This window comes from Camellia sinensis, chromosome 7 (genome assembly GCF_055761805.1).
Source record: "Camellia sinensis isolate YWXY chromosome 7, ASM5576180v1, whole genome shotgun sequence".
In the NCBI taxonomy this organism is placed as follows: domain Eukaryota; kingdom Viridiplantae; phylum Streptophyta; class Magnoliopsida; order Ericales; family Theaceae; genus Camellia; species Camellia sinensis.
This window is the reverse complement of record NC_138967.1, coordinates 148,969,666-148,980,368: the sequence shown is the minus strand read 5'-3', so window position 1 is coordinate 148,980,368 and position 10,703 is coordinate 148,969,666. Positions and strand designations below refer to the sequence as shown.

Here is a 10,703-nt window from a genome sequence, read left to right as displayed (position 1 = left end):
TACTTTTGCACTTGAGCACCTAGCATTACACCATCCTTGGGTTGTTGAGGCATTAGAGGGTTGTTGTTAGGGTTCTTGAGTTGATTTTGATCAGAGAAACCTGCTGGAGTGGTGTTCTTGAAGAGGTTCTACAAGGGTGAGTTCCTTACTTTTGTTACCCCATTTTGGCTTAGGCTTTTAGCCATTCTTGCTTATTGTTTTAAGCTTCGACTATAACTAATAAAAGTTCTGATTTTGTGTGCTTTAGAACTTTGTTTAAAGTCACTTTGAGGTTTGGGGTTGTCTCCCCCCCCCTCCAAGGCCCTGTTAGGCCTTGTTTTAGGCCATACCTTTTGGCCATTGTTTTAGTCTTTGCATGACCTCTCTACTACTGAAATCCAGACGATTTTCAGTGGTGGAGACGTGGTTTTGAGGTACTAAATAGGAGAGGGTCATCCCCTCTCCTTGTTGTCTTTAATGCTTGCATAAATGGCTTATGTGGTAGCATGTGTGTTTAACTTGTTTTAGCTTCATTTCAGTATGTATTAGGCTTTGTTTTGCCATGATACACCTCTGTTTTGAGTTGGTTTAGACATGCCATGTATGCTTCATACACTTGTCTTGTAATCCCATGATTTGGCCTTAAGATGCATCATGTTGTAACATGTGTTTTTAGCATGATTTTGGCTCAACTCCATGAAGCTTTTAGCCTTGTTGTAGCATGCTTAAGCTCTGTTTTTCATTGTTTTGGTCATGCTTGCATTGTTTTGTATAGCCACCATGCAATCTAGCTTGTTAGCTTTAAGTGTCCAAGTTGCTAGCATGCCCTATTTGGATCGTTTCAGTAGTTTGGCATCACTTGTAATGTTATTTCAGTCCATATTCTATGCTTATAAACTTACACTTATCACTCCTTTAATGCCTTAAAGAGTTGTGGTCTTATGCTTCTTGAACGAATCATTGCGTATGCTTCCATGCTTAGGCCATTTGGATGCCATCTAAGTGTGTTTTTGGCCTTGTCTCGACCTACGTTGGGACTGTTTTGAGTCCCTTTCACCCTTTGGGACTTGCCTTGTATGGCCATGGTTTGAGCCTCTTGGTTAGCCTTAGGCCTTGGACCTTCTTGCATGCTTTGCTTGCTTTACTTGGTTGATTTGGCATCATTCCTTACATATTTTCAGAGCTTAATGCATTGCCATATTCTCATATTTATCGCATCTTGCTCATGCTTGAAGAGTGTGCATGGTTGCCTAAATGTTGGACCACTCACATGTGCATGATCGTTTTGCATTTTCATGCCTCCAATTCTTCACTTTGGCCACTATTTTGGACCTATTAGAGAGTTGTCCATCTTGGTGTAAGTCCATCCTTTGCATGTTGTTGCATGCTCGCCTTGTATGTTGTTGCATACTCGGCTCATTGCATGTTATTGCATGCTTAAGTTACATTTTGCATCCTCGTTAGCTTGCATTTTGCCATATGTTTGGTATGTTGTTACATGTTTGCATGTTTGTTCACATGCTCATGTTGCATTGGTTTGCTTGCATGTTTAGGGTGCATAACATTGTGCATGTTTGCATCCCTTGCCTCTTGATAAATCATGATAGAGGTTGGGGCTCTTCTATGTATTTGTGTGCATTTCATTTGACATCAAAATGCACATTTGGCACCTTGGGTCATCATGCATTGGAATGTGTGATTGATGGCCCGAGGGTCGAGAACCATACTCCTTTGAGTCTCAAACATGATGAGGAGGGTGGTTGTGCAAACATTTCCTTGAAAATGCATTGCCATGCTCTGTTTGCCCTCTACTGCAGCAAAAACAGCATTCTGCAGGAAAAGATGGCCGATCGGCTATCCGTAGTGCCGATCGGCTAATTATTGTTGGTCGAGAGCCTTACCAATGGTTGATGACCATTTTCCCATGGCCAGTGACTTCATATCTTGGCCGATGGCATCTTACAGCACCCAGAACGTGATCCAAAAGCATCCTTGAGACTTTTGCAGTCCTCAGAGGTGCAGAGCAGTGTAAACAGAGGTAACATGAGTACGGTGATGGATTTCCGAGTGAAGTCGACCATGCATGCATTTGTCCCTCTTCCCGAGGCCTCTTTACTGCTTTAGTAGCTTAGTTAATTTGTTTAATTAGTTAAGTGTTGTGTAATATTTAATTAGCTTGTTAGTTAATTAATTTGTATTATTCTTTCGGTCCCTTCCTCGAGAGGGCGCAAATGTGTAATAAGCGTGCGTGTGTGTGATGCATGTCTTCCAACCTCCACTTCTTTCTCCCTTTTACTTAACCGTTTATGATGGTTAGTTCTAGGGCACGTTTCAATTAGCATCTTTATGCTATGTATGTTTGCATCATTCATCTGTATTGCATGCACCGGGCTCGGCGCATCATACTAGCTGCATTGTATTTAAATTCCAAGTTGAATACATGTATTGAATTGTTGCATCTCACGTGCCATTTTAGATTAGCTGAGCCTATTCTAGTTGCATTTTTGCCTGCGATGCATTAGCCATCTTAACATGGACTTGGATCATGCATTTGATTACTAACATGTTCTTTGTTTTGGCTCGGAGTACACTATAAGTGTTTATGCTTTAGCATCTTGCATGTATGTGAGTGTTAACATGACGGCATGCTTGCCATGAGGCTAATTGCTTGTGATATAATTGTCTGAATGCCTGCGGGTGAAGGTTGGATTACTTGAATTGGATCAATTCATCGAAATCCGTGTTTTAGCTTACTCGCGAGTAGCAAACCTCAAACCATTTTCCAAACAAATGGATATGCGATGCTTTGTTTCAAATTGGGCGATCTAGTATATACTTGTGTGTTGTGAGCATCACATAGTAAATTCTAGCTAATTAACCGGAATAAGAACGCATGTGTTTTCAAAAACTCGATATCATGCTTAGTACAGGCCGATCTTCGGATCGGGCGAGCGGGGGTGCTCATAGATGACCTTCCTCAATCGTACCCAAGTTCCCGAGCCGAGGCAACTTTGGTGATGATGGACACGTGGCCTTAGGCAACGAGTCAGGGTTTCCTAAATTCCCCCAAAATAAAATATTTAGGTGGCGACTCTGTATCTGGCAAAGCAGTCCATGTTTGGCACTTCTTTCTTAAAAATCTGTTTTCCAAAATGATTTGCCGGATTTGGACTCTTTGGTGATTTATCGGTCTTGCATTGCACATTGCGAGATCAGATTAAGAACCGCAACAAATGAGTCTGAACTGTGGTAGCATAAGGCCCGAGGGCGCGTCCACACCGATATACTCACAAAAGTGGTTTCTGGGATCAAGTTTCAACATTGTTTGAACTTGGTCAACATCTCTTGGAACTAAGCACCTTCGGATGCAAGGCAGTGTTGATCGATCACTATGGACAGAGGGCAAAGGCATGATAGTCAAGGGCATCCCAACAGGGGGTACAGGACATCCAATCAGGGGGTGTATGATATCTTGGTTACACAAGTTCAAGCATAGCAGGTGAAGACATCCGAGACAGGAAACGTGGAAGAGATCTGTGGGAGATAGGAGCAGAGGCTCTCTCCAAATCATAGAGTGGTGTGAGTTAAGTTGAGGATGTAGGATTCCCTCCTTCTTTTGTATCTCTGGTGTATAATCTCTAGCTTCAGGGGATGCAGCGTCTCAGTGAGGAGATGCAGACTATGTTAAATTTGGGCGTGACAGGATTGGCAGCAGTGTGTGCATTGGATCACCTCACATGGGTTGAGGGGGTGATTTGTTGATATCACCCCATGTGAGGGGTGATTTCCTTTCAATGTGAAGTCAGCTCCAACAATGTCCTCGATTGCAGTTGCCAACCGACAAGCCGCAAAGGTAGACGATCCACCTTTGTTGAATGACCAGCTGGCCATGTGTAAGGCCAGCCAGCTCTCTCCCTTCTCAGTGTATAAATAGAGGTAGAGAGAGCAGAGGGAAATGTGGTGAGTGGTGAGTTCAAAAAGAGAATACAAAGAGTGACTATCAGTGTGTAATTCTTCCATTTCTCCATATAGTGAAATCCGCTGCCCGTGGACGTAGGCGACTTGCCGAACCACGTTAAATCTCTTATGTTATTGCTTGTGTGTGTTTCCTGGTGTGCCCCCGATCCCCAACAATTCAATGATCTACAAATCCCATATTGCATTTCCAAAGTTAAAGAATAGCCAAGACCCAAAACAGTTAAATCTAATACTAGCACAACCAGAACCAAGCAAGTATGAAACCCCACCACCACCCCAGCCAAGCCCCTAAACAATTAAGCTAAAACTAGCATAACCACAGCCCATGTAATCAGGAGAAATTATTCAGTTGTAGGAACAAATCTATCTGGTGGTCCAATTTCCACAATAATTACTTTACATAATAAGGACCATCACTTTTGTGTGAATATTTTAAAAGACAACATAAGATACGTTAATTAATAAATAATATAGAGCATTATTTCAGGAGTACTAAACAATTTTTTTTGTAGCCAGTGGTGGTGAGCCTTGACACAGCATTTTGTGGAGAACATGCAACATCATTCTATGATCTTAGCACATCCAACACTCAAATCATGTCTATAAAAGCTCCTGATTAAGCATTGTCTAGCTCATCCAAAACTGCTTAGAGAAATCTAGTGAACAAAATATGGGTTCCTCTTTGCATCTCTTTCTATTCATGCATTTACTCTTCTTATCACTCTCTTGCTTTCATCTTGTAATAATAATGGCTAACTCTTTGTCTGCTGAGCAGCCACTATGCCATGCAGACGAGAGCTCCGCCCTGCTGCAATTCAAGCAAAGCTTTTCAATTGACAAATCAACTTCTAGTGATCCTTCTACTTATCCGAAGGTTGCATCATGGAAGCTCGAAGGAGATAGTGGCCATTGCTGCTCATGGGATGGCGTTGAATGCGATCAGGAGACGGGTCATGTGATTGGCCTTGACCTCAGCAACAGTTTCCTCTACGGTTCTATCAATTCAAGCAGCAGCCTCTACAGCCTAGTTCACCTTCAGCGACTTAACCTTGCTTATAATGACTTCGATTACTCTTGCATTCCATCAGAAATTGGCCATCTCTCAGGGCTAACAAGTCTCAACTTTTCCTCCTCTGTATTTTCCGGTCAAATCCCTTCGGAAATCTCAAAATTGTCCAAATTGGTTTCCATTGATCTTTCTTTCAATGTAGGCTCATCAAATGCAGGAGGACTGAAACTTGAAAAGCCTGGTCTGAGAAGCCTACTTCAAAACTTGACTAACCTCAAAGTGCTTCGTCTCAATGACGTGAGCATATCTTCTGAAGTACCTGATACATTGGCCAAATTAACTTCCTTGACAACTCTCGTTCTTGAAAATTGTGGGTTGCGTGGCGAGTTTCCAATAAGCATATTTTATCTGCCAAACCTTCAAGTTCTTGATGTAAGTTTGAATGGATATCTCACTGGCCATTTGCCCGAATTTCATCCAAGTAGCCCCCTTCAGCATTTGATGCTTTCTTATAACAGCTTTTCGAGGAAGCTACCGGATTCGATTGGAAATCTTAATTTCCTGAATCAATTAAATTTCTCTGGCTGCTATTTTCCAGGGTCCCTTCCAGCTTCACTCGGTAATCTGACCCAACTCAATTACGTGTCGCTTTCATCCAACAAGTTTAATGTAGGGACTCTACAATTACTTGGTAAGCTAACTGAACTCACTGACTTGGAGCTTAGGGACCTCAATCTATACGGTTCGATCCCATCAGTTCTTTCAAACCTAACTCAACTTACTTATTTAGACCTGTCCTCCAATCACTTAAGTGGTGAAATAATATCTCATATAACCAACCTAACCCATCTAATTTCGCTAGATCTTTCAATAAATCAATTGCGAAGCCCAACCCCAAGGTCATTATCTGAGCTAAAGAATCTTGAAACTCTAGATCTTTCTTTCAATAACCTCAGTGGCTTCGAACTTGAAATTTTTCTGATGCTCAAAAATCTTATTTTTCTCTATTTGTCTGGTAACAATTTAACAGTTCTAACCAAAAAAACTTCAATTAACACTCTTAACAAATTAAAGGTGTTAGAGTTGAATTCATGCAACTCGAGGAAATTCTCAAATTTCTTGCACTTCCAAGACAAACTTGATATTTTATCTCTTGCTGAAAACAAAATTCATGGCAAAATTCTGGCATGGATGTTGAATATAGGTGTAGAAATATATCTTCGGAATAACTCTCAAACAGGCTTTGAGAAAAATCCAGATATCCTTCCATGGGATAATTTACTCAAGTTAGACCTTTCTTATAACAGGCTACAAGGACCGCTGCCAATTCCACCATTATCCACTTGCTCTTATAGTGTCTCACATAGCGGATTGACAGGAAAACTTCCACCGTTGATCTGTCAATTGAGTTCTCTTTATGTTCTTGATTTGTCTAATAACAACTTGACTGGAACTATTCTTCCATGTTTGAGTAACTTCAGTGATTCTTTGAAAGTCCTAAATCTCAAAGGCAACAACTTTCAGGGTCCCATTCCTCACTCATACAATAGAGGAAACAAATTGAAGATGATTGACTTCAGTGATAATAAATTACAGGGGAAGGTGCCAAGATCATTGGCAAGTTGTACCGAGCTTGAGATTCTTGATCTCTCAAATAATCTGATTGACAATGCATTCCCCTTATGGTTAGGAGATCTTACAAAGTTACAGGTTCTCATCTTGCGATCCAACAAATTCTATGGTGCTATAGGGAATCCCAAAATTAAGTTAGAGTTACCAAATTTGCACATCATTGACCTCTCTCATAATGGTTTTACCGGCGATTTGCCATCAAAATACTTTCAAAATTGGAATGTAGTGAAATTTTTTGATGTCGACAAGATGAAATATATGGACACAATCATTAAAGTTCGCACGAACAATGACATTTGGGGTGATGGCTATTGGTACATAATGAACATTACAAACAAAGGTGTAAATACAGAATATCAGGAGATCCTGAATGTCTTCACTGTCATTGATCTCTCAAGCAACAAATTTGAAGGGTTGATTCCAGAATTTATTGGTGTTAGTATATTATTATATGTTAGTGTTTAGCTTTAATAATTAGTGTCCCCTTGCTTTATGCTTTCGGTGCCTCAACTTAGCATCCTATGCTGTCATCTCCTCTCTATAAAGAGAGTGTTTATCTTCTTGTAAAAATGTACAGAAATATAGAGTTATTCATTTGCTATCTCCTCTCTTTCTCAAATTATTGTTACTTGGTATCAGAGCTAGGTTAAGAACTTAGTATTTTTCGCTTCACCGGCGGGCGGCAACCTCGCCTTGGCCGCCCGCCGGACCTCAACCTAGTCCGCTAGAATTTTCTACACATACCTTCACTCTTCTTCACCACCTTGCCAAAGCAAACCCAAAATCCCTCTGGGACATTTCGTCGAACACCATGTCTGCAACAATGATTGGCATGACACACACACTGAGATGAGGCTGCTAACCCACAACATGCTATCATCCAACATCAAGGGGGTCACCAATGGCTTCCCTCTCCGAATCGAAGTCCAGAAAGTGATCGAAAAGCCTGTGGATTTCAACCCCGATTTTCTTCGACACATGTTCCCCAAGATCGACTGGAATGCTCTCGTCGGAGCCTCTCAGACCATGGGCTACCCTGACCTTCCCGACTCCACTGACGCCGCCATGCTCGACTCCGACGACTTTCTCCGGCGCTTCCATCACTCCCTTCTCAAGCTCCACCTCGAAGAGGGCGCCCTCCTCTGCCCTAAGACCGGCCGTCGATTCCCAGTCATCAAGGGCATCCCCAAGACTCATCTTCATCACAGCTTCAAGCAACGCCACAGTCTCTGTTATCGAAGACCCACGCCACCTTGCACACCATCGGCGGCCACAGCCGATGTTGGCGTGATACCAACCGCGACGCCACACAGTGGGTTCTCTCTGTATACTCCACACAGTGGCTTCACCTGAACTGATGTTCCCATCTCTCTCCCTACCAACTTGTTTGGTCACCTTTTCTCTCTCTAGACATGCTCTCTACCGAGAGCTCTACAAAAGAAACCTTGGCCCCTATGAGACACCCCCCTCTACAGTGTACATGCTCGCAGATGACATCAAATCTACATCAATTGAGGCTCACGCATAGCAGCAGCAGTCCTTGGAAGCTTTTGGCACGCAAAAGCATCCAATACACTCGCCAAGTTGAACGTGTGACATGCACACTATCATCCACGATCCGTCTCGCAATCTATGAGATGAGCTCATGCTCAGCTTTGCTTCATCTTCTCAGCCACCACCTCTGCACCGATCCACCTGCATTGCCACGGGTGATAGAGAGAGGGCCATTGACCTCTCCTCTCTCTCTCTCTCACTTTACACCCACTCTCTCAATCCGGCAAACAGATTTTCTCTCTCTCTCACTTTAAACCCTCTCTTTTCCTTTCTTTTTATTTTAATATTGACATCCACTACATTTTGTCTTTCAGTAAAAGCAAGTATATGTCTCCACCCATAGAAATAGATTTTCTCTCTCTCTCACTTTAAACCCTCTCTTTTCCTTTCTTTTATTTTTATTGACATCCACTACATTTTGTCTTTCAAATAAAGCAAGTGTATGCCTCCACACAAAACCATCCTCATAATCCCTCTATAATATATTCCATCTCTCTGTCATCATTGTTTGGCCACCCACCGAATAGCCCATGACCATCTAATATATATATATATATATAATATAATATAATCGATTGTATTCTTCATCACCATACTCATCCTTTCATCAACCCCTTGTTTTATTCATATCAAGGATTCACCCCGCTCACCATTCTACACCAAAAAAACAAAAACACCTTTTCTATCGTTTTTTTTTTTTTAACATCTTCACTCTGTGTTGAGCTGTTTTACTCCACTTTATCAATCCCTTTGTTTCAACCTCAAATAGGTTTCTATCTTCACACCTATTTAAGTTTGAGGGGGGGGGGGGTTATACATATATCATGGTGAGCATGGTTACACACTATGTGAACCACCCAAGTTGATGAGCATGGTTATACACCATGCGAATCACCCAAGTCACCCCATGGCGCACTTCCTTAGTCGCCCCCTTGGTGCACCACCAAAGTCTTCTACAATCGATCCGGCATGACCCCGTAAACTGTCCCGACATTGATTCCGGTCAGTTTCTACATCGGTCCGGCATGACCCCGTAAACTGTCCCGACATTGATTCCGGTTAGCTTCTACAACGGTCCGGCATGACCCCGTAAACTGTCTCGACATTGATTCCGGTTAGCTTCTACATCGGTCCGGCATGACCTCGTAAACTGTCCAGACATTATCTGCTACAACGGTCTGACACGACCATACAGTGTCTTCTCCAACGGTGTGACACGACCATACCGTGTCTTCAACAACGATTTGACACAAACATACAGTGTCTCCTATCCTATTTTATTTTATTTATCAGTTTACTTTCCTGTTTTGTTACTCTCTCCAAACTCAAGTTGGTTAGTACCTATCCTCCTTGAGTTTGAGGGGGGCTGTTAGTATATTATTATATGTTAGTGTTTAGCGTTAATAATTAGTGTCCCCTTGCTTTATGCTTTCGGTGCCTCAACTTAGCATCCTATGCTGTCATCTCCTCTCTATAAAGAGAGTGTTCATCTTCTTGTAAAAACGTACAGAAATATAGAGTTATTCATTTGCTATCTCCTCTCTTTCTCAAATTATTGTTACAATTGGAAACCTTAAGGGGCTTAAGCTGCTTAACCTTTCCAACAATAACCTTAATGGTGGAATCCCATCATGGTTCAGGAACCTAACAAACCTTGAATCTTTGGACCTTTCTCAAAACAAGCTCTCGCGAGAAATCCCTCAGCAACTAGCACTTCTCACTTTCCTTGAATTTTTAAATGTCTCAAATAACCATCTCACTGGACCCATTCCACATGGGAAACAATTCAACACATTCGAGAACAATTCGTACGAGGGGAATTCAGGATTGTGCAGAGACCCTTTATCAAGGAAATGTGGAAAGTTAGAGGCATCACCACCATTGAACTCAGAACAAGATAATGATTCAACGTTCCCAAGTAAAGTTGAATAGATTTTCATATGCGCGGGATATGTGAGTGGGATAGTAGTTGGGATGGTTATTGGGCACAAAATAACCACAAGGTACCATGAATGGTTCATCGAGAATTTTGGAAGGAAACAGCGTAAGCTGAGCAGGGAGAAAAGGGGGGACACGGAAATCGAAGTTGATTATGTATTGTTTCACAAGTTATTTCCTTTGGGGTGCGTTTCTAAATTTATTGAATTATTTATGTATAATGCTTTCATGATATATTTATGAAGTGTGTACTCTAGCTAGCTTCTACTTATAGAATAGCACAGATCGTCTTACCCAAAATTTCCATTCCCATGTATTAAAAGCACTCTCAATCACATAATTGTGTCTTGAGTTTTCTGTATTTTGAGATTCTTGACATAATTGTGTCTTGAGTTTTCAGTATTTTGAGATTCTTGACATATCATATGGTTGATTGTTCATTAAGTACAGGGATCATGAGATTTTGGGTATAGAGAATCTCTAACTTCATGGCAATACCACTATATGAATCATGTGAACATAAGGTAGGATTAGAAAAATTCCAGTAACCATCATGTATTTTTTGGGGCGAATTATATTAATGATTCCTTTAATTTGGGACTTGTGTTACTTT

General features: G+C 41.5%; 1 pseudogene; it reads left to right on the top strand.

The window, feature by feature from the left end:
- Window positions 1-4,705: 4,705 nt before the first annotated feature.
- On the top strand, window positions 4,706-7,063 carry LOC114314516 (receptor-like protein 7 pseudogene; annotated as a pseudogene).
- Window positions 7,064-10,703: the final 3,640 nt, after the last annotated feature.